The sequence below is a fragment of the Scyliorhinus torazame genome, chromosome 12 (assembly GCF_047496885.1).
Source record: "Scyliorhinus torazame isolate Kashiwa2021f chromosome 12, sScyTor2.1, whole genome shotgun sequence".
In the NCBI taxonomy this organism is placed as follows: Eukaryota; Metazoa; Chordata; class Chondrichthyes; order Carcharhiniformes; family Scyliorhinidae; genus Scyliorhinus; species Scyliorhinus torazame.
In genome coordinates, this window is record NC_092718.1 from 128,693,709 (window position 1) to 128,717,572 (window position 23,864).

The following is a 23,864-nucleotide window of genomic DNA, read 5'->3' on the forward strand; positions in this document are numbered from 1 at the left end:
GCATTGGTATGCATTTTGCAAAATCTCCTCTATTCGGCAACGTCCCGTTAGATTGTAGGTGAAAATGCAAACCTTCATTCCAAGAGAGAGAGAGAGAGGAAGATCTTGGAAAGATATCGGCCAGTTAGCCTAAAATCAAGCATGAGGGAAAATGTTTGAAACCAATATTTAACATTTCGTTACAGGGCACTTCGAGTAAAATTGAAGGCAACCATGAAGAATCAACTTGCTCTTGTGCAAGGGAGAATGTGTTCAATTAATTTGCTTGAGATGCATGAAGGAGTCACATGTGTTATGGTAATGTTAAATAAGGCGGCTGCACTGCACCGACGTTCCCATAAGCCACTTGCTATTGTGTCATACGTAAACATATTACAGAAAACAAAATTGCTTCGCTAACAGGAAACAGTGCCGGCAGAAACTTTATCCTCATTTCTTGCTGGAAACATGTGACGAATTGTGGGCTATCGTTGCAGCCTCGCGTTTTAACGTTATGTCCATGGATGGGTTAAGGAGGATGAAAGCATGGTTACTAAATTTGCCGACGAGCCACGAATACGTCGAAAGTAAGTTGCAAAGAGGATGTTCGTTGACTACAAAAGAACATAGATGTGTTTGAAGCGTGAGCCAACATCACGCAAATAAGTCATAATGGGGACAATATGAAAGTCTCCCTTAGGATAGGAAGAATAAAACACAAGCTCATTAATTAATTAGTATGATATTCAGAACTTGGCGTTGCAGCGAGTTCTGGGTTTCATGCTTTCTGGCTAGTACGCAGGTAGAACACTAAGTGGAATGCAAGAAAACCTTCTGATTTATTGTGACGATAATTTATTACACAAAAAGGAAGTGATGTTTCTATTGTACGGGGCATTATTAACGCCACATCTGGCATATTTTATAGAGTGCCGATTTCCTAATTTAAGGAACGTTGCAAATATGTTACAAGCATTTGAGAAAAAGGTTACTTGTCTAATTCAAGTAATGGGCGAGTTAATTTGTAAGGGTTGGTCTGGGAGCTCAGATATGTATCCAGTACCATTCAGAACATTAAGAGGCGACGTGATCGAAATCTCTAAGACACCGAGATGTTTTAAGGAGATAGATGTGGAGAGAATATTTCCTCGTTTCGGAGTGTGGGGAACTAACGATAACTGTCTAAAAATTAAAGGATTGCTGATTTAAGATTTAAGCAGAAAATATTTTTCATTAAGAAGTTCTGGAAGTCTTTTTCGCAAACGTCAATGGAAGCATAGTCTTGGAATATTTTAAAGCACAGCAAAATAGCCTCAACATTTTTTAGGGAGTGCAGGGTATCCGGAGACAGGAGTGTGGGATTGAATTTACAAGCAGATCAGCGATGATTTAGGCTTCCTTCCTTCTGGGAATCAGTATGTTCGTAATTAAGTCGGAGCGAGATGGAACGCATGAACTACACATACTAATATAAGTGTCGGCACTGGAAAAGTAAGCGATGATTAGCTTGAGGGTTCCTATATCTGTGCTTTCATTAATCTGAGAGAGATAGAGCTGCCAAGTGCCAAGATAGTGGTCGTGTACCTTAAATACATATTTGGTAGAGAAGATAAATGACAGAGAGCACGATTTTCTGGATGTGTGACCATGACAAAATTACATTTTGTGGAGGTTATTGGCTTGGTTATGGACACGCAATCATACGGTGTCTGTGAGGTTAATAGAAGAGACACTGTCCAGGACAGCAACTACACAGACTTTGGAAAAAAAGATTAAAGGATTTATTGACAGAGTGGGTTTGAGTACGTTTAAACGAAGCACACGGGCCAGCAATAAATAATCCGTTTCAATTAATGGAATTCATTTGTAAATCGAACTGCATCACTACTTTTAAAACCGTTAAATTAGTAAATAAAAGTCGATGCAAATCTTGTTCAAATCAAATGTTTTGTTACTGTTATTTAGAATTATCCGAGTATCAGAAAGCTTTAAAAGATTTAGGTGAGCAATCTTATCCGCCGTTCTTTAAAGCTGGCACAATTGTACACACATAGACCGTACATGAGGATAACTACAAGAACTCTCGGAAAAAAACAAGCAGATTGATGCAATTATAAAGTTGCACATTGTGAGTTCAAACAGTTTAATACAAAATGACTCGTGAAAAGGACGTGTGTTCCAGTGAATTACCAAGAAAACACCATGGACTCCTTTAAATGTTCTACATTCTGAAGATTAAACGAGAATACACTTTTCCCAACAATGTTACAGATATAATAACATCTTTGCGCTGCCGTGCATTAACTGGTAATTTATGGAAGACTGTTCCATATCGTCAGTTATTACCATTACTATGGCAAACAACAATATTTGCTTGATATTAGAGAAGAAGCAGCAAGAAAAAGATCAAGGTAAAATGTTTTAAGCTTCCACTGTTTACATTCCATAACAGCGAATCGTGTCTAGACTTATTTAGGCATGTTTAAACCATTTATTTACGAATCACTCTACGTAAAAATCTGTCAAGTTTGATTTTTGACCTGAAATTAAGGAAAACAAATAACTTTGTCAAATAAATATGAACACGCTATAAAAAATACGCATTTTCGTCACTGTCCTTCTTGAGCAACTGCTGCGCTTCGAGTTGCTATTATTTTGCTATTCAGTTGCAACATGCCTCGACAGTTTGTCACGTTATTATTTTATCTTCACAGAGGCGAAATTTGAAGCAAAAGAGAAAGGTACTATCAGACATTGTTTCAGAGCTAGTACTTCGAAAATCAATTTTGCATGTCACTCGCAATATTGTATACCCCAGTAGTTGTCTATGATGCTCCTAATTTCTAGCTTAAAACGCCGGGCGTTATAGAGCATGAACGCAGTTCAGCCCTGCCACATCAAGTTCCGACTGGTGCTGGAGGGTTAAAATCAAACCGTAGGATCCTGTGGTTGAGACAACGACATCAGCGCATAACAGCCAAAATGGGGAAAGACGACTGAGTGGAAATTCGGTGTTGCCGATGAAATCGTGACGGGCGCTGGATTCAGGCCAAATCCCAATTCTCCAGGCAGCGGTACGAATGCTGCAGGTGCATGAAAAAAAAAGTCATTTGCACAAATTTAGCGAGCCTGACCTGTTATTTTCGGAGACCTCAGCGATTCGCCACCTTCAGCGGGAGAAATTCCCCATTGCGAGGTTCACTTGTACTTTAAAAATTGGGAAGTAGGCGCCACGACTGGTGAGGCAGAGAGAGCAGGTAGGTCATGCCGAGGCACGACCGAGTGCTATTGGTCCTGACACTGGCCGCGCTGGCTGAGCGGGACTGCCAGCACCTTGAGAGTTAAATGGAGGACCAGGGAACAGGCTGCGGGGGCGGGGTCACATCCCAGTGTTCTCGAGCAGTGTCCAGGCATGGACTGCAATTGTCGTGGTTTTCAAAGCAGCCATCTTGCTGTTCAACCCACTTAGCACCCACCATCGACCATGGTCCTGCAGAGTGACACCGGCCGTATGCATGGCCACAAGCCCCCGTACCCCAAACACAAGCCTCACCGCCCACACAACCACCCCAGATCCAGTTCTACCACCACACTCCAAGTTCCGCCATACAACCACCACCCTAAGCTAGCCGCTACCCGCTGACAGGGCAACACACGGCACACAAAAGAGCCACATCCACAGTAGCGCCCACAGAGAATCGCCGAACAAGGACTATGGAGCGCGGTACTAGCGTGCACAGGCTAGCCGACGTCATGTTTGGTATCAGGACGGGCGCCAGGGCCATAGGCACCCACGGAGCTGGGCAACAACGAGGCTAGAGGGGCAGTTATCGCCGAGGGAAGGGGGTGGGATCTATGCGGAATGGGCCAGCAGTACCAGCCAGGGGCACTGTGCAGCCCAATTAACCTGGTTTGGAACGGAGGTATACACCATGCTAACACGTCTCCCCTCCACCACCTGCAGATATTGTAATACAACAAGCAACTGTTGCACAAGTTGTATCTCTCGAGGGGGAGGACAATGCAGCAGCGGGGCCTGCCCCAAACAAACATGAGGCAGCCAGTGAAGATGGAGGTCTGCCTGCCCAAGTGCCGGAGAGGAGGAGGAGGTGCAAATGAGATGCCGCTTAAGACCTCGCCTGTCATTCGAGGATGTGCCAGACCGGGCATGCTGTCGAAAACTCTACTTGAGTATGGCACAGTGTGACACATCTTCCAGATCATGGCGCACCTGGTATTGCAGGGGAAAGGGAGAGGACACGATCTCCCAGTGGCTATCAAGGTGACTGTCGTCCTGAATCTTTGGCGACAGGGTCCTTCCAGGTACCGAGAGGGGAACTGTCTGGAAAGTCACAAAGTTCGGTGCATAGTTGTACCGACGAAATCACGGAGGCCTTATATCCCCGGCCGGCACAATGGATCGATTTAAACGAGGACGGAGCGCACCAGGATGCCTGGGCAGAGGGGGCCGCCGCCATCACCGAGATGCCGGGGACTAGGGGATGATTGACGAGATGCGTGTCATCTTTCGGGCACCTGCAGGTAACAGGCTGCTCTTCACAAACCGAAAGAGGTTCCACTCGATGCATGTGCAGCTGCTGTGTAAGAATCATTGTACATGTGAAGGTAAGTCTTCATCCTGGCCCACTCGATGATTACTGATCTCTTCGAGGCACAATCCCGGCTCTGAGATAAGCTCCGCATCGTTGATTGGCAGCCTGTGACTCCACTCATGGTAGCACTTGCCATCGTCCATACAAAGATCAACTAACAAAAAAAAGTACAGCACAGGAACAGGCCCTTCGGCCCTCCAAGCCTGTGCCGATCATGCTGCCTGTCTGAACTAAAATCTTCTGCACTTGCGGGGACCGTATCCCTCTATTCCCGTTCCTATTCAAATATTTGTCAAGATGCCCCTGAAACGTCACTATCGTCTCTGCTTCCACCACCTCCTCCGGCAGCGAGTTCCAGGCACCTACTACCCTCCGTGTAAAAAGGTTGCATCGTACATCTCCTCTAAACATTGCCCCTCGTACCTTAAACCTATGCCCACTAGTAATTGACCCCTCTACCCTGGAAAACGCCTCTGACTATCCACTCTGTCTATGCCCCTCATAATTTGGTAGAACTCTATCCGGTCGCCCCTCAACCTCTGTCGTTCCACTGAGAACAAACCGAGTTTATTCAACCTCTCCTCATAGCCAATGCCCTCCATTTCAGGCAACATCCTGGCAAATCTCTTCTCCACCCTCTCGAAAGCCTCCACGTCCTTCTGGTAGCGTGGCGTCCTGAATTGAACACAATACTCCAAGTGTGGCCTAACTAAGGTTCTCTACAGCTGCAACATGCCATGCCAATTTTTATACTCAATGCCCCGGTCAATAAAGGCAAGCATTCCGAATGCCTTCTTGACTACCTTCTCCACCTGTGTTGCCCATTTCAGTGACCTGTTCTAGGGTTCTACCATTCACTGTATATTCCCTACCTGCATTAGACCTTCCAAAATGCATTACCTCACATTTGTCCAGATTACACTCCATCTGCCATCTCTCCGCCCAAGTATCGAAACTATCTAAATCCTGCAGTATCCTATGACAGTCCTCATCGCTATCCGCAACTCCACAGCCTTTGTGGCGTCTGCAAACTGAATAATCAGACAAGGCATATTTTCCTCAAAATCATTTATATATACGACGAACAGCAAAGGTCCCAGCACTGATCCCTGCGGAACACCACTAGTCACAGCCCTGCAATCAGAAGAGCACCCTTCCATTGCTACCCTCTGCCTTCTATGACCTAGCCAGTTCTGTATCCATCTTGCCAGCTCACCCCTGATCCCGTGTGACTTCACCTTTTGTACTGTATGACATGAGGGAATTTGTCAAAGGCCTTACGGAAGTCCATATACACAACATCCACTGCCCTTCCTACATCGTCTTTGTGACCTCCTCCAAAAACTCTATCAAGTTAGTGAGACACGACTTCCCATTCACAAAACCGCGCTGCCTCTCGCTAATTTGGCTGGGGAATGGGAACCGGATTTGTACTCCAGCAACTCAGGTAGCCGACATTCAGGACGCCAAAGCGTGTAATGAGGCAGTGGGGAAGGGAACACTGACAAAGGAGAGTACTTGCAGGCACGGAGATGGGTTGAAGTATGTATACTTCAATGCAAGAAGCATCAGGAATAAGGTGGGTGAACTTAAGGCATGGATCGGTACTTGGGACTACGATGTGGTGGCCATCACGGAAACTTGGATAGAAGAGGGGCAGAAGTGGTTGTTGGAGGTCCCTGGTTATAGATGTTTCAATAAGATTAGGGAGGGTGGTAAAAGAGGTGGGGGTGGCATTATTAATTAGAGATAGTATAACAGCTGCAGAAAGGCAGTTCGAGGAGTATCACCCTATTGAGGTAGTATGGGTTGAAGTCAGAAATAGGAAAGGAGCAGTCACCTTGTTAGGAGTTTTCTATAGGCCCCCCAATAGTAGCAGAGATGTGGAGGAACAGATTGGGAAACAGATTTTGGAAAGGTGCAGAAGTCATAGGGTAGTAGTCATGGGCGACTTTAACTTCCCAAATATTGAGTGGAAACTCTTTCGATCAAATAGTTTGGATGGGGTGGTGTTTGTGCAGTGTGTCCAGGAAGCTTTTCTAACACAGTATGTAGATTGTCCGACCAGAGGAGGGGCAATATTGGATTTAGTACTGGGTAATGAACCAGGGCAAGTGATAGATTTGTTAGTGGGGGAGCATTTCGGAGATAGTGACCACAATTCTGTGACTTTCACTTTAGTAATGGAGAGGGATAGGTACGTGCAACAGGGCAAGGTTTACAATTGGGGGAAGGGTAAAGACGATGTTGTCAGACAAGAATTGAAGTGCATAAGTTGGGAACATAGGCTGGCAGGGAAGGACACAAGTGAAATGTGGAACTTGTTCAAGGAACAGGTGCTACGTGTCCTTGATATGTATGTCCCTGTCAGGCAGGGAAGTGATGGTCGAGTGAGGGAACCATGGTTGACAAGAGAGGTTGAATGTCTTGTTAAGAGAAAAAAGGTGACTTATGTAAGGCTGAAGAAACAAGGTTCAGACAGGGCATTGGAGGGATACAAGATAGCCAGGAGGGAACTTAAGAAAGGGATTAGGAGAGCAAAGAGAGGGCATGAACAATCTTTGGCGGGTAGGATCAAGGAAAACCCCAAGGCCTTTTACACATATGTGAGAAATATGAGAATGACTAGAGCGCGGGTAGGTCCGATCAAGGATAGTAGCGGGAGATTGTGTATTGAGTCTGAAGAGATAGGAGAGGTCTTGAATGAGTACTTTTCTTCTGTATTTACAAATGAGAGGGGCGATATTGTTGGAGAGGACAGTGTGAAACAGATTGGTAAGCTCGAGGAAATACGTGTTAGGAAGGAAGATGTGTTGGGCATTTTGAAAAACTTGAGGATAGACAAGTCCCCCGGGCCTGACGGGATATATCCAAGGATTCTATGGGAAGCAAGAGATGAAATTGCAGAGCCGTTGGCAATTATCTTTTCGTCCTCACTGTCAACAGGGGTGGTACCAGGGGATTGGAGAGTGGCGAATGTCGTGCCCCTGTTCAAAAAAGGAACTAGGGATAACCCTGGGAATTACAGGCCAGTTAGTCTTACTTCGGTGGTAGGCAAAGTAATGGAAAGGGTACTGAAGGATAGGATTTCTGAGCATCTGGAAAGACACTGCTTGATTCGGGATAGTCAGCACGGATTTGTGAGGGGTAGGTCTTGCCTTACAAATCTTATTGAATTCTTTGAGGAGGTGACCAAGCATGTGGATGAAGGTAAAGCAGTGGATGTAGTGTACATGGATTTTAGTAAGGCATTTGATAAAGTTCCCCATGGTAGGCTTCTGCACAAAGTAAGGAGGCATGGGATAGTGGGAAATTTGGCCAGTTGGATAACGAACTGGCTAACCGATAGAAGTCAGAGAGTGGTGGTGGATGGCAAATATTCAGCCTGTATCCCCGTTACCAGTGGTGTACCGCAGGGATCAGTTCTGGGTCCTCTGCTGTTTGTGATTTTCATTAATGACTTGGATGAGGGAGTTGAAGGGTGGGTCAGAAAATTTGCAGACGATACGAAGATTGGTGGAGTTGTGGATAGTAAGGAGGACTGTTGTCGGCTGCAAAGAGACATAGATAGGATGCAGAGCTGGGCTGAGAAGTGGCAGATGGAGTTTAACTCTGAAAAGTGTGAGGTTGTCCATTTTGGAAGGACAAATATGAATGCGGAATACAGGGAATAACGGTAGAGTTCTTGGCATTGTGGAGGAGCAGAGAGACCTTGGGGTCTATGTTCATTCATCTTTGAAAGTTGCCACTCAAGTGGATAGAGCTGTGAAGAAGGCCTATGGTGTGCTCGCGTTCATTAACAGAGCGATTGAATTTAAGAGCCGTGAGGTGATGATGCAGCTGTACAAAACTTTGGTAAGGCCACATTTGGAGTACTGTGTAAAGTCGCCTCATTTTAGGAAGGATGTGGAAGCTCTGGAAAAGGTGCAAAGAAGATTTACCAGGATGTTGCCTGGAATGGAGAGTAGGTCTTACGAGGAAAGGTTGAGGGTGCTAGGCCTTTTCTCATTAGAGCGGAGAAGGATGAGGGGCGACTTGATAGAGGATTATAAGATGATCAGGGGAATAGATAGAGTAGACAGTCAGAGACTTTTTCCCCAGGTGGAACACATCATTACAAGGGGACATAAATTTAAGGTGAAAGGTGGAAGATATAGGAGGGATATCAGAGGTAGGTTCTTTACCCAGAGAGTAGTGGGGGCATGGAATGCACTGCCTGTGGAAGTAGTTGAGTCGGAAACATTAGGGACCTTCAAGCAGCTGTTGGATAGGTACATGGATTACGGGAAAATGATATAGTGTAGATTTATTTGTTCTTAAGGGCAGCACGGTAGCATTGTGGATAGCACAATTGCTTCACAGATCCATGGTCCCAGGTTCGATTCCGGCTTGGGTCATTGTCTGTGCGGAGTCTGCACGTCCTCCCCGTGTCTGCGTGGGTTTCCTCCGGGTGGTCCGGTTTCCTCCCACAGTCCAAAGATGTGCGGGTTAGGTGAATTGGCCAATGATAAATTGCCCTTAATGTCCAAATTGCCCTTGGTGTTGGGTGGAGGTGTTGAGTTTGGGTAGGGTGCTCTTTCCAAGAGCTGGTGCAGACTCAAAGGGCCGAATGGCCTCCTTCTGCACTGTAAATTCAATGATAATCTATGATTAATCTAGGACAAAGGTTCGGCACAACATCGTGGGCCGAAGGGCCTGTTCTGTGCTGTATTTTCTATGTTCTATGTTCTAGGTCCATTTGCTTCCAAATGGGAGTACATCCTGTTTCGAAGAATTCTCTCCAGTAATATCCCTACCACTGACGCAAGCCTGACCGGCCTGTAGTTCCCTGGATTATCCTTGCTTCACTTTTTGAACAAAAAACAACATTGCCTATTCTCCAGACCTCCGGGACATCACCTGAAGCCAGCGAGGATCCAAAAATGTCTGTCAAATCCTCAGCAATTTCCTCTCTTGACTTCTTTAGTATTCTGGGGTAGATCCCATCAGGCCCTGGGGGCTTATCTACCTTAATATTTTTCAAGACGCCCAACATCTCGTCTTTCTGGATCTCAATGTGACCCAGGATATCAACACACCCTTCTCCAGACTGAACATCCACCAATTCCTTCTCTTTGGTGAATGCTGATGCAAGTATTCACTTAGTACCTCGCCCATTTCCTCTGGCTCCACACATAGATTCCCTCGCCTGTCCTTCAGTGGGCCAACCCTTTCCCTGCCTACCCCCTTGATTGTTATGTACGTGTAAAAAGCATTGGGACTTTCCTTAACCCGATTTGCCAATTACTTTTCGTGACCACTTTTCGCCCTCCTGACTCCTTGCTTAAGTTCTTTCCTACTTTCCTTATATGCCACACAGGCTTCGACTGTTTTCAGACTTTTAGCGCTACCAAATGCCTCCTTTTTCTTTTTGACGAGGCCTACAATATCTCTCGTTCTCCAGGGTTCCAGACATTTGCCGTATTTATCCACCTTCCGCTAAGGAACATGCCGGTCCTGAACTCCATTTAACTGACATTTGAAAGCCACTCACATGTCAGGTGTTGATTTACCCTCAAACTCCGCCCCCCAATCTAGATTATTCAGTTACTGCCTAATATTGTTATCATTAGCCTTCCCCCAGTTTTGCACATTCACCCTAGGACCGCTTTTGTCCTTGTCCACGAGCACTTTAAAACGTACTGAATTGTGGTCACTGTTCCCGAAATGCTCCCCCACTAAAGCTTCTACCACCTGGCCGGTCTCATTCCCCAATACCAGAACCAGTATAGACCCTTCCCAAGTTGAACCATCGACATATTGTTATAAGAAGCCCTCCTGAACGCTCGTTACAAACTCTGCCCCGCCCAAGCCCCCAGCACTAAGTGAGTCCCAGTCAATATTTGGGAAGTTAAAGTCTCCCATCACAAGAGCCCTGTTGCTTTTAATCCTCTCCAAAATCTGCCAACGTATCTGCTCCTCTATCTCCCTCTGGCTGTCGGGTGGCCTGTAGTAACCCCCAACATTGTAACTGCACCCTTCTTATTCCTGATATCTACCCACATAGCCTCGCTGCCTTATGAGGTGTAATTCCGCAGTACAGATGTTATATTCTCCCTAACCAGTAGCGGAAGTACTCCGCCCCTTTTACATCCCCCTCTATCCCGCCAGAAATATCTAAATCCTGGAACGTTTAGCTGCCAGTCCTGTCCTTCCCTCAACCAGATCCCTGTAAGGGCAACATCATAGTTCCAAGTACTAATCCAAGCTCTAAGTTCATCTGCCTTACCTGTTATACTTCTTGCATTAAAACATATGCACTTCAGGCCACCAGTCCCGCTGTTTCCAGCAACATCTACCTGTGTGCCCTTCCTCAGAGCCGTACTGGCCCAATTCCCTAGTTCTCTCTCAATTTTATCACCTTCTGACCTATTGGTCCGGTACCCAACCCAACCCACCGCCCGCCCCCCCCCCCCCCCCCCCAACCCCGACCCCGCCATACTAGTTTATACCCTCCCGTGTGACATTAGCAAACCTCGCGGTCCGGATATTTATGCCTGTCCAGTTTAGATGCACCCCGTCCTTCTTATACAGGTCACACCTGCCCCGGAAGATCTCCCAGTGGTCCAGATAACGGAAAACCTCCCTCATACAACAGCTGTTTAGCCACGTGTTTTGCTGCTCTATCTTCCAATTTCTATCTGGGTGATCTCTGCTTACGAACTGGCCATGACATCACATGGTCCCATCGAACCCTGGATGTGGGGTGGTGAGGGCTGGGGTCGCCAGAACGGTGAGAACTGGCTGAACATGAGTTCCTGGGCGATGCCCATACACCAACTCTGCCATACCCGTCCTTACCCCTCTTCGTGTGAACTTACCTGAATTCTAATGTTGTGCCTCGGATAATCCGTATATGGCACATCAGGAATCGAGGGGCCTGCTACGATTCGAGCTCTTTGACCTGGGTTCCCTTTCATGGATGTCTCCTGTGCCCACAGGCCTGGATGGGCCCGGGTGCTGATTGGGTGTTCCATGAGGCCTGCGGCCCATGTGATTCGCGAGGGCAGGAGTGAGCGAGTCTGAGGTGCTTCGATGTTCCGGCGCCTACCCTGGAGGATTCACTGGCATGGGCCCCATTGCCTCTTCTCCTTTGTGGTGTGCAATGCCCCGCCGGCTACTCCATGGGACGCGGGTGCCAGTGGAACTAACTCATGAGGCTCCCCCACCATCTGTTACTGCCAGTCCTGGAGGCCGGCTCTAATCTTCGCTAGAGTCTGCATGCTCACACCGATATGGAACAGGGAGTGGAGCACCCTCATTTGGGCTTCACCACATCACGCTGCACTGTGCCAACGTCTTCTGGGTCTCTGCCACATCAGAAATTGTCGACGCCACGTCCCTCTGATTATGGGCCCACTCCCTTTGATACTGTGGCACTTCGCCGAGCCACTGGGCAATGCTACTGATGCTCCCAGCCATGATCCGCTGTGACTGGGACACGCTAGGAATGCTGCTCCTTATCCAGGTGACTTCTGTGCTTGGCTGCCTGTGATAACGGAACGCTGTGCTGGGCTGCGGCCACTAACTGCACAGATTTCCCCAGACCTAGCACATCCTGACCAATGGTCAAAATCTTCACCCACAAGAACCCCACCGTGGACACCACCAATGCGATGTTGGCCAGGGTAGCACGGATGGTCGGCACCACATGCTGCTCAAGCACGCAGTTGGAAGTTCCAACTGCACCTGCAGATACTTGATGTTCGCCGACAACTGCTCATGCTATCCCTGACTCTCCAACAGCATCTCCATAATCGATGGGACAGACCGGTCCTCAAGCACAACATCTGTCGGAAAAGCAGATAGTCACTGTGTTCGACACGCCCTCCAGCTGTCCGCTCCCTCGGGAGTTCCTACCTCCACCTGCTGTACCAGAGCATGTGTGTGGAGCGCACCAAATTGTGCACCGTGAGGATCTTCACTAAAGTGCCAGGCAGAGTGCTTTTGTATCTAGGATGTTGGAGGGTGTTGGAAAGAAATGTGATGAGAAATCAGTGCCATCCGTGGATGAATTCTGGGTGTCTTGTAATGTTGGTCCAAAGCTTGCATCTGTATCCTCGTCGCTGGTCGAGAACTGGGCTTCTGTGTGTGGATGTAGTCAGATGCGCGGGGAAGCAGAAAAGCTTGCCGCAGCACTAGCAGCTCCAGAAAGACACACGGCAAGATATTATACGTGCATCGTGGGCTGGGAGGGAGTTGGGGGGGGAGGCGGAGAGGGGTTGGTGTCAAGGGCATGGGGTATAGTTGTGGTGGTGGTTCTGGTGGAATGGGGGTAATCCGGTTGCGGTAGGTATGTAAATATTGGTAGAGGTGTGTGGAGGGGTGGGTGTGGGTGGAGAGCAGTGTGGGGATGTACATAGTGGAGCCCGGCTTTGGAGGTAGTGGTGGTGGAATGGGAATGGTGTGGGTGTCCCTGGTGCTGGGGGCGGACTTGCATTAGGGCGAGTGGATGGGGTGGCGACACACGTGCCTTAAGGAACCGCAACTCTGCAGGGTCCCACCTCCTCGCCTGATGTCATCCTCCGCTCCTTAGAACGTTCCTACTTCAGGCCTCCTGACCACGTCCAATGCCCGTCCAATGCCCTCTGTTCTGTTGCGGCGCGGGGCCGCAGGTCCCGCGGTCCCACTCAGATTATATATGTTGGTGGTTGCGCGCAGCCTTCTTCTTTGGGACAGATAACGCCGAGCGTTTTAGAGTCCTATACATGGAGCCCAGGGGTTAGCGTGTGGTTTCAGTGGCCAGGGCACCCGGCCTTGGCGCCCGGTATGGATTACAGCATATTGTACAGAGTCGGGATTCGGACGCTATCTGCATGGAGGTAGGGAGGGTGGGGTGTATGTGTGTGTGGGGTGCGGGTTGTTTCTAGGGGCTCAGTGCGGACAGTCACCTGACCGCTCTGATAAGGTCGGGCCACGGCACTGAGCACCTCACAACTGGCGGTGAGGCCTGCTGAATGGCGCCAGCTGGAAGCCTGCTTCCCGCCCCAGGGTATAATGTTGTCCGCCTCTCCTCCATGGCGTCCAACAGTGACTCCAGTCCCGTGTTGGTGAATGTCGACACCGCGCGTCTTTCTACAATCTTGTTGGCTGTGATGCTGTATGTGCGGAATGCAGTGTGTATATCCCTTTGCAGCTTGTCAGCCTCCGGAGTTTCTGTGACAAACGCGGCGTATCCGGCACAGTTTCCCATTGTAATCCACTATGTTCCACGTGGCGCAAGGTTCTAGCCTGTCTATGGTGCTTGAATTGTTCCAGGTGCTGCGCCAGTTTTGCTGTGGTAGAACACAACTAATCCTGCCACGACGTCAACAGGTAGACTCAGGAACAGAGAGTCCTGCCCATTATTTGTAGCCATCCTCGGCTGAAGATGCTGAGGAGATGATCCACCCGCACGTTTTCCTGTGGTTCCAACAAGGCAAATGTGCGAGTGTTTGATTCACGATAGAGTGCTGTGGACACTGTGCGCCTTTCCACATGACTATGGCCATAAGTCACACAGCCGTCAGGACATCTGCAGTCCACAATGAACGGCCCGAGCCTGAGGAAACTGTTATTCAATATACATATTAAGGCAAAAAGTAGCCTGCTCAAATGAATAAATATATATTTCTTTTCATTGGAGTGTTTCAAGTGAATAATGGATCACAAATATGAAAAGATGGGTGTTCTAGACCGAACCGTCCTCTGCCAAACTATATTCAAGCACTCACAGGGGAACTTCCTTCCATGGAAACGTCGTAAGCACCAGGTTGTTACTAATGTAATTTGTTCATTGATATTCAGGGCTCTGAACTGGTAATTGTTCAGATTTTGCAAAACCTGCACTACATCCATGCTTGGTCTGATAGTAGGCAATTAACATTCTCGCGACTGAGATGCCCGAGAAAAGACGACTCCAGCAGTGGTACAGCTCACCATCTACATTTGAGATACAACGTCATTACAATCAGTGGAACTCCCAGAATAAATCGTCAGGCTCTCGCGATTGGAGAGAACATTCACTGGAATGGATTGATTCCATGGGCAGCACGGTAGCATGGTGGTTAGCACAATTGCTTCACAGCTCCAGGGTCCCAGGTTCGATTCCCGGCTTGGGTCACTGTCTGTGTGGAGTCTGCACGTTCTCCCCGTGTGTGCGTGGGTTTCCTCCGGGGGCTCCGGTTTCCTCCCACAGTCCAAAGATGTGCAGGTTAGGTGCATTGGCCATGCTAAATTGCCTTAGTGTCCAAAATTGCCCTTAGTGTTGGGTGGGGTTACTGGGTTATGGGGATAGGGTGGAGGTGTGGACTTAGGTAGGGTGCTCTTTCAAAGAGCCGGTGCAGACTCGATGGGCCGAATGGCCTCCTTCTGCACTGTAAATTCTATGATAATCTATGATGTGGAGATGCCGGCGTTGGACTGGGGTGAGCACAGTACGAAGTCTTACAACACCAGGTTAAAGTCCAACAGGTTTGTTTCGATGTCACTAGCTTTCGGAGCGCTGCTCCTTCCTCAGGTGAATGAAGACGTCTGTTCCAGAAACACATATATAGACAAATTCAAAGATGCCAAACAATGCTAGGAATGCGAGCATTAGCAGGTGATTAAATCTTTACAGATCAAGAGATGGGGTAACCCCAGGTTAAAGAGGTGTGAATTGTCTCAAGCCAGGACAGTTGGTAGGATTTCGCAGGCCAGATGGTGGCGGATGAATGTAATGTGACATGAATCCCAGGTCCCGGTTGAGGCCGCACTCATGTGTGCGGAACTTGGCTATAAGTTTCTGCTCGGCGATTCTGCGTTGTCGCGGGTCCTGAAGGCCGCCTTGGAGAACGCTTACCCGGAGATCAGAGGCTGAATGCCCTTGACTGCTGAAGTATTCCCCGACTAGAAGGGCATCTTTTAACGTCTGTAGATGTCTGTTACGCTCCTCCTCGTCTGAGCAGATCCTGTGTATACGGAGCGCTTGTCGATCGGGGATGGCTTCTTTAATGTGTTTAGGGTGGAAGCTGGAGAAGTGGAGCATCATGAGGTTATCCGTGGGTTTGCGGTAAAGCGAAGTGCTGAGGTGATGGGATATGGCACTCGACTCATCGATCGACAGTTCCAACGCGCCACAGCGAAAAACCGGACCGACCTCCTCAGAAGACAAACATGGGTCACAACCGACAGAATACCCTTCGTCGTCCAGTACTTCCCCGGAGCGGAGAAACTACGTCATCTTCTTCACAGCCTTCAACAAGTCATTGATGACGACGAACAAGGTCATCCCCACACCCCCACTACTTGCCTTCAAACAACCGCGCAACCTCAAACGAACCATTGTTTGCAGCAAACTACCCAGTCTTCAGAACAGTGACCACGACACCACACAACCCTGTCATGGTAATCTCTGCAAGACGTGCCAGATCATCGACATGGATACCACTATTACACGTGAGAACACCACCCACCAGGTACGCGGTACATACTCGTGCGACTCGGCCAACGTTGTCTACCTCATACGCTGCAGGAAAGGATGTCCCGAAGCGTGGTACATTGGCGAGACCATGCAGACGCTGCGACAAAGAATGAACGGACATCGTGCAACAATCACCAGGCAGGAATGTTCCCTTCTAGTCGGGGAACACTTCAGCAGTCAAGGGCATTCAGCCTCTGATCTCCGGGTAAGCGTTCTCCAAGGCGGCCTTCAGGACCCGCGACAACGCAGAATCGCCGAGCAGAAACTTATAGCCAAGTTCCGCACACATGAGTGCGGCCTCAACCGGGACCTGGGATTCATGTCACATTACATTCATCCGCCACCATCTGGCCTGCGAAATCCTACCAACTGTCCTGGCTTGAGACAATTCACACCTCTTTAACCTGGGGTTACCCCATCTCTGGATCTGTAAAGATTTAATCACCTGCTAATGCTCGCATTCCTAGCATTGTTTGGCATCTTTGAATTTGTCTATATATGTGTTTCTGGAACAGACGTCTTCATTCACCTGAGGAAGGAGCAGCGCTCCGAAAGTTAGTGACATCGAAACAAACCTGTTGGACTTTAACCTGGTGTTGTAAGACTTCGTACTATGATAATCTATGATTCAGGAGCAAGGGCGCCTCAGCCTTATTCCACAAATACCTCAACTATTGATCCACTAAGTCAGGCCCACCATCTACAAAGCGCAAGTGAGGACTGTGATCGAATATTCTTGCATTGCTTCGTTGAGTGAACTTTCCAAACTCCATTTGTGGGCTGAAACATCCAGGACAAAGCCGCATGACTGAACGGGTCCACACATGCCGCCTCACAAATGCTGTGGAGATAACTGGTCCAGATGCTTCTGGACAATTTTCCAAACTATCTTCCTTCTCGACCGTAATCATCATTGGTCCATTCTTCGAAACTTTAAGTGAAGATATTTCAATTGATTTTAGTCATTCAAGCTGCAGAGCAGAATCTGCACTCTTTGCTTTTGAGGAACTCGTTGTTTAAATCCTTCGTGAAATTAAGCAGTGAACAAACAGTTTGGCATCAACAACAGTTTGTGATAACAACCGATTGTAAATTGTAATGGCAATCACTGGCCTGGACATCAAACCTGTCTTATAGATGATTTAAGATATTATTTTAGCATTGATCTGGTGAAAAATCTCAGCACGTTTGAGCAGTATGACATTAATTCCACCTTTCAAACAGCTGATTATTCGCACATCAGACTTAATTCATGAAATTAACATACACATTATCTGTCTCAATCAGAAGATACAATAAATGAATTAAAAGCAGGTAAGTGAATAAATGCAGAACATTGATGTTCGGCATTCGAAAACGCCTTTTCCTTTTTACAAACGATTTCCAATATACAAAAAGGCTTCTCAACTAAGTAGGTATGTTGGTAATAAATGATTATGCCGATTGTAAAAAAGGAGAGGGTGTGAACATTGATAAGGCGCTCTCATACACCGGAAGATGAAGCGGAATCCTGCAAATGGGAACGGAATCACAGAAGCATGGACGTGTTCCAGCGCAGAGGCTTCAACCTTGGTTAAAAAATGGCAGTCGTGGGATACAGTGATAAACGTCACCTCAGTTTGGAATACATGGCTTAAGCTGAGAAAACAGCGATTCGTGGGACACTTCGAGTCGAGATGCAGTGGGCGTTCACAGTGAAGCAAAGGAAATTCAGTAGAGAAGTGATCGGAGGGGCCGACACGATCGGAGCTTTATAGACTGCGAACAGGTAAACAGTTATCTTATCGACAAGTTTTACAGAGCAGGCGTCACAAATTGAAGGTTGTACACATAAGGAATATGTGGAAGATCGCGTAATGCTGCGGGAGGAAGGGCTTGGACACGCCTTCCCTTCTGGTTCCCGACGCAGGGACGATGAATAATTGCAACACACATATTCGATGTGCATTCAGAGAAAAAAAACTTGCTTTTTTATAGATTTAGAAAGGTGGACTTTGACTCAATCGACTCGTCTATTGAGAGGCAATATGGTCACGGTGGACGAACAAGCTCCGCTTCCTCATATCAATATATCATGGTTCATTGAAGAGAACACAAATATTAGCACAACTGCTGACATGAAAAAAATGATTTGAATTTTCTTCCCATGATCCAGAATTATACAAATGTCAAGAAGAGTTAAAGGAGGCTGGTAAGCATCATGAAACACTGTCTGATAAAACTCCGCGAGTTAACTTTGTAAATAGATACGTTTTCGAAGTGTAATCGCTCTGTGAACCTAGATAACATTGTTTGTAAGTCGTGCATGCTTGAAGCAGCAAATGTCAACCTCTGCAACAGCGAAAGCATTGTATGATCAGGCAAACATTCCAAATTATTCAGATAGAATGCACAGAACATACAGTGCAGAAGGAGGCCATTCGACCCATCGAGTCTTCTTGTGAGACGCAAGGGTTATTTTTCAACCTAGTGACAATGTTTCCCATAGATGTATTCACATGTCTGGCGATCGTTGTAGCGAGACCATACCGGCTACCATCCCAGAAATCGACTGCACTCCTCGCCATGGCAGCAGTTTGATATTCGGTCCGTGTTTTAGCAAAGTTTTTTTTGTATTTGATTCCGATATGAGCCAACCAGATGTGCAGTTCATCACTATTCCATCGAATTCCGACTCCATGGTGATCCATCTCTTCACTGTTTTCTCAGCGTAACTTGCTCAAACGGTAATACATGCTATCAGATACCACAGCGCCACATTGGCAGGCGTTCAAGGTGCTTCCATCTGTATACGTGTGGTGATCAAAAGCTATGCTTTAAGTCATTGGAAATGCCATTAGTTGCGGATGTTCGCGACCTCCTACACCCAACCACCTTCTGCACATGCTCCCAAATAGGCATCCATAAGCATTCAGTGGAGTTTTGACATCCCTCTCGAAAATTGTTTTCTTTTTCCATACTGGTTCCTTATCATCGGTCAAGTAAAGCAAGCCGTCAGGGAACATCTTGATTTAAAAAAAAGAACTAAAGAATTGGTTATTTTTAATGTGCGCCAAAGCGACTCCTCTCCTATCTTTGTAGTCACATCTAGACACATCGCAGCGAGAAAGATAAACAACTTCATTAAGATCTGTTTTGCATTAAAAATTACTGAGAGTAAAATATAGCGGCCGTGTCTCCAGTCATCTGACACTGAAACCTGCTTTTCCATCTTCATTATTCCGCACCTCTGCATATCTAGTTATTGGCTGGCAAGGACTTATTCTGTGAAGTGACCTGCCAGCCCCCTCAATTTGGAATGCTGAAAAACAATTGGCTGTCATTCTTTATACATTGTTAATATTATTTCCGACCTCTCGAACATGGGACAATGCAAGGAGGGTAAAGCCGGCGTGCAGATGATGTGAGTTACCGGATATGATGATTCGAATACCAACGGCACAATGGATGACCTGTCTTTTCGTTAAATCTCGCTTCTTCGTAATTACTCGGAAAGATCAAGACTGGGAACATTAATTGAAAAAAAGAAAAGCTCTCACTCTAATTATTGCACAACGAAATCAGACGATTGAATATTTTCAGATAATTAAATGGTTCAAGTTTAACTAAGAAAGCTGGACGATATATTGTCTCTCCCAATCTGAAACGACATCCCTCGCACACAAACGCAGGAAGTGCTTTTGTTGATGGTTTAAGAATGCTGAAGCTGTTGTTTTTCAGAAGAAAATTAAAAAATAGAAGGGCTCATTCAACACTCATTTACTACACCATGCTGTTGAAGTTGGATGAATGTTTCACACCGGAAGCTATCACAGAATGTAGATAGATATAGAGAAAGAAAGAAAGATAGGTGGATGGATAGATAGATAGATAGATAAATAGATAGATAAAAGGATAGATAGATAGATAGATAGATGGGTAGATTGATTGATAGATAGACAGAGGGACTAGGTAGAGAGAAATATATCTAGATAGATAGATAGACAGATAACATACATGTGTGCGGTGGATAGATAGATAGATGGATAGATAGATAGGTCGATAGAGAGACAGAGAGATAGAGCGTTAGATAGATAGATAATATCTGTGTGTGTGTGCGGTGGAGGAGGGTAGTGATAGATAGAGAGACGGAGAGAGCGTCATTGTCAGCACAGGGTGGATAATGAATGGGTTTGCGTTTACGTCGTGGGCGATTTGAAAAGGCAGACATCCAAGGGACTTTCGAAAGGTAGAACTATAAGTACGGTTCAGATTTAAGAGATGAATTGTTTCCTCACCCAGGTAATGTTGAGGACGAAGTCGAAGAGCTGTAAAACAACCTGATCCTGTAATACATTTGCACACCGCTTTCCAAAATATCTAACTGGTTGCTTGAATTCAATAGAGGCCATATAATGCGCGAGACTGGCATTTCAATATATCGTACACCTGACATGAGTCAAAAAGCTATTTGCTTAACTGGCCCGCTTCGGTATATCCAGCCTTCATCACCATTTATCCCCTTAGTGTCTGGAAACATCTGGATGTTTTTAAATAAATATAACTGCTGTTTCTAAAATTCCATTAAGTTCTACCTAGTTTTAAATTGAGCAGGCTCGACATTAAAGATTTGATACTCTCATTAAATTCAAACCAATATGTTCCTTCAACTGACTTTCGCCCAAGTGTGGTCAATTGATCAATCGTCTGTAACAAATTTAGCTGCAGCTCTCCAGCGCTCACTCATTCCACATTGCCACGATTTTGGGTTCTGTTTGAATTATGGTTCTCTTCGCACGATTTTACATTTCAAACTCACTGTCGGTCTATTCCGATTATAAGTTTTTCACGACTGATTGTGCAACTGACGTCTTAGTTCAAATTTATTAAGTTGTTAAATGTCGTTTGCCGGTTGCACGTTTTCGTTTTAGTCTGTTTCTTGGACTACTTTATCAAAATTAAAATAACGTTCTACACGTGAATTAACACTAATGTCTAGATTTGGCAATATTGATTCCAAATACGTTGGAGTATTTACCAACGTGTTACTCATGTTTCTCCCTTGCAGGGGAAGTGTTGAAAGAAAAAGAGAAAGGTACTCACCTTAAATGGTTGCTGATTTATTGAAAATTGTCCTGACCGTGGCACGCAACAGCAATATGTTCGGCGGTATCTGGTGTGCCGCAAAATATTATGGTTGCTCATTTTTCGTATTACAAACTTTATATAATAAAACCCCAGCCTGATTACCAGAACATTTCGAATTGTTCCTTTCCCTTCGCACTGGTGCACAATGATACCATTCATATCATGCAAAGGCTTATAAATAATAACATGAGAACAAAATAACCAGGAACAGGAGTAGGCCATCTGGCCCTTCGAGCCTGCTCTGCCATTCAATAAGATCATGGCTGATCTTTTGTGGGCTCAGTTCCACTTTCCCGCCGAGACACCATAACACTTCATTCCCTTATTCTTCAAAGAACTATCTGTCTTTATCTTGGAAACATTCAATGAAGGAGCCTCAACTGCTTTATTAGACAGGGAATTACATAGATTCACAAGCAATTGGTGAAGCAGTTCCTCATAAGCTCAGCTCTAAATCTACTTCCCCTTATTTTGAGGCTATGGCCACGAGTTGTGCTTTCACCCGCCAGTGGAAACAACCTGCCCGCATCAATCCTATCTATTTCGTTCATAATTTTATATCTTTCTATAGCCTCCCCCCCCCCCACCCCCCGCATCCTTCTAAATTCCAACGAGCACAGTCACAGTCTACTCAACCTCTCCTGAACTCAACTCAATCCACTCGACTCTGGCATTAACCAAGTGAATCTCCTCTTCACACCCTCCAGCGCCAATACGTCCTTTCTCAGTACACTGTTCAGTACAGTACAGTGTTACGTACACTAACGCTTATAATTAAAGAGGAAATGCACAAATTAATATCTCTATATGAATTGTAACTTGTTATCTAGGGATCAATTATCTAGTTTGCTATGTCTATCGAATTCCAGGACAATTTAATGGCTGATTATCCAATATATGTAGGAAAGGCTATTGGAATAACCGCTGCAGTGTTTGAGATAAGTGCTTAACCTGACAACCCGACATACTCCTCAGATGGAAAAAAAATAGCTATCGTCGTTTTTCAGTGGATGAATCCAAAGAGAGCATGAGCAAGTAAAACTGCTCAAATTGAAGTACAGGGGCAGAACGGTGCCGCAGTGGGTTAGCCCTGCTGCCGCACGGGGCCGAGATCCCAGTTTTGATCCGGGCTCTGGGTCACTGTCCTTGTGGAGTTGGTACATTCTCCCCGTGTTTGCGTGGGTTTCGCACCCACTACCCAAAAATGTGCGGGCTAGGTGGATTGGCCACACTAAATTGCCCTTGATTGGAAAAAAAACAATTGGTCACTCAAAATTTATTTTAAAAAGGAAATTGAAGGACAGAAGCCTATTTTCGTCTATCTTATTTAAACGTTACAACACCAGGTTAAAGTCCAACAGGTTTGTTTCGAAGTCACTAGCTTTCGGAGCGCTGCTCCTTCCTCAGGTGAATTCCTCAGGATTCACCTGAGGAAGGAGCAGCGCTCTGAAAGCTAGTGGAATCGAAACAAACCTGTTGGACTTTAAGCTGGTGTTGTAAGAATTCGTACTGTGCTCACCCCAGTCCAACGCCGGCATCTCCACATCATTATTTAAATGTGTGTTTGCTTGTTTTGTTTGTGTTTGCGCGCAAAGGCGCCAGGATAGCGTGTGTTTGAATAAGGGGGTGGGGGGCAGAGTACGTAGCGTTATCACAGGGCAGTCAGTTTGATATTGGTCCTACATTTCGGTGCAAATTCTCAAACTAAAGGTATCAAAACCAGCTCCATCACGGTCGTGCAAAGATTCACTTCCTAAGGCTCCATTCAGCTTGACATATTATTCTTCAGTTGTTTAACAACTGTTCTACTCTCGTCCGAATTAATGTGCGTTTTCAGGACAGAGGTTGACGGTGCTAGGGTGCGGGACATCTCTGACCGGCTTGAAAGGATACTGGAGAGGGAAGGGGAGGATCCAGTTGTTGTGGTCCACGTCGGTACCAACAACATAGGCAAGTCTAGTAAAGAGGACCTGTTTAGAGATTATAAAGAGCTAAGCTTCAAATTAAAAAACAGGTCCTCAAGGGTCATAATCTCCAGATTACTGCCCGAGCCACGTGCAAATTGGCATAGGGATGCAAGAATAAGGGAAGTTAACACGTGGCTGAAAGAGTGGTGTGGGAAAGAGGGGTTCCTTTTCATGGGACACTGGCATCAGTTTTGGGAAAGGGGGGACCTATACCGTTGGGATGGTCTCCACCTGAACCGAGCTGGGACCAATGTTCTGGCGAAAAGAGTAAATAGGGTGGTCAATAGGACTTTAAACTAAATATGGGGGGGGGGGGGGGGGAGGGAAAGTCAGGGAACCAAGAGGTGAAGTAATCAGCGGGGAGCGTACCTGCTTAGGAATACAAAAAGACACGAACAGACAAAACTCAAGAGTGGTTACGATTGTCCCCATCCCAGAAAATATGACACAGTGTATGGAAAGGCTCAGTAAACAAAGGTCCACCACTCTAAGAAAACAAAAAGGGACGGTCAATAGAGAATTAAAGGTGCTATATTTAAATGCGCGCAGTGTACGGAACAAGGTAGATGAGCTTGTGGCCCAGATTGTGACTGGCAGGTATGATGTGGTAGGCATCACAGAGACATGGTTGCAGGGGGTTCAGGACTAGCATTTAAACATTCAGGGATTCACAATCTATCGAAAAGACAGAGAGGT

At 46.4% G+C, this 23,864-nt stretch overlaps 1 long non-coding RNA gene across 1 annotated transcript in view; it reads left to right on the forward strand.

Moving 5' to 3' along the window:
* The first annotated feature begins 18,226 nt into the window (after nucleotides 1-18,226).
* LOC140387228 (uncharacterized) overlaps nucleotides 18,227-23,864 on the forward strand; it is a 41,982-nt gene continuing 36,344 nt past the window's right edge. The window contains exons 1-2 of the long non-coding RNA XR_011933790.1: nucleotides 18,227-18,265; nucleotides 21,122-21,148. This is a non-coding gene — a long non-coding RNA (uncharacterized lncRNA). The remainder of the gene's footprint in view (nucleotides 18,266-21,121; nucleotides 21,149-23,864) is intronic.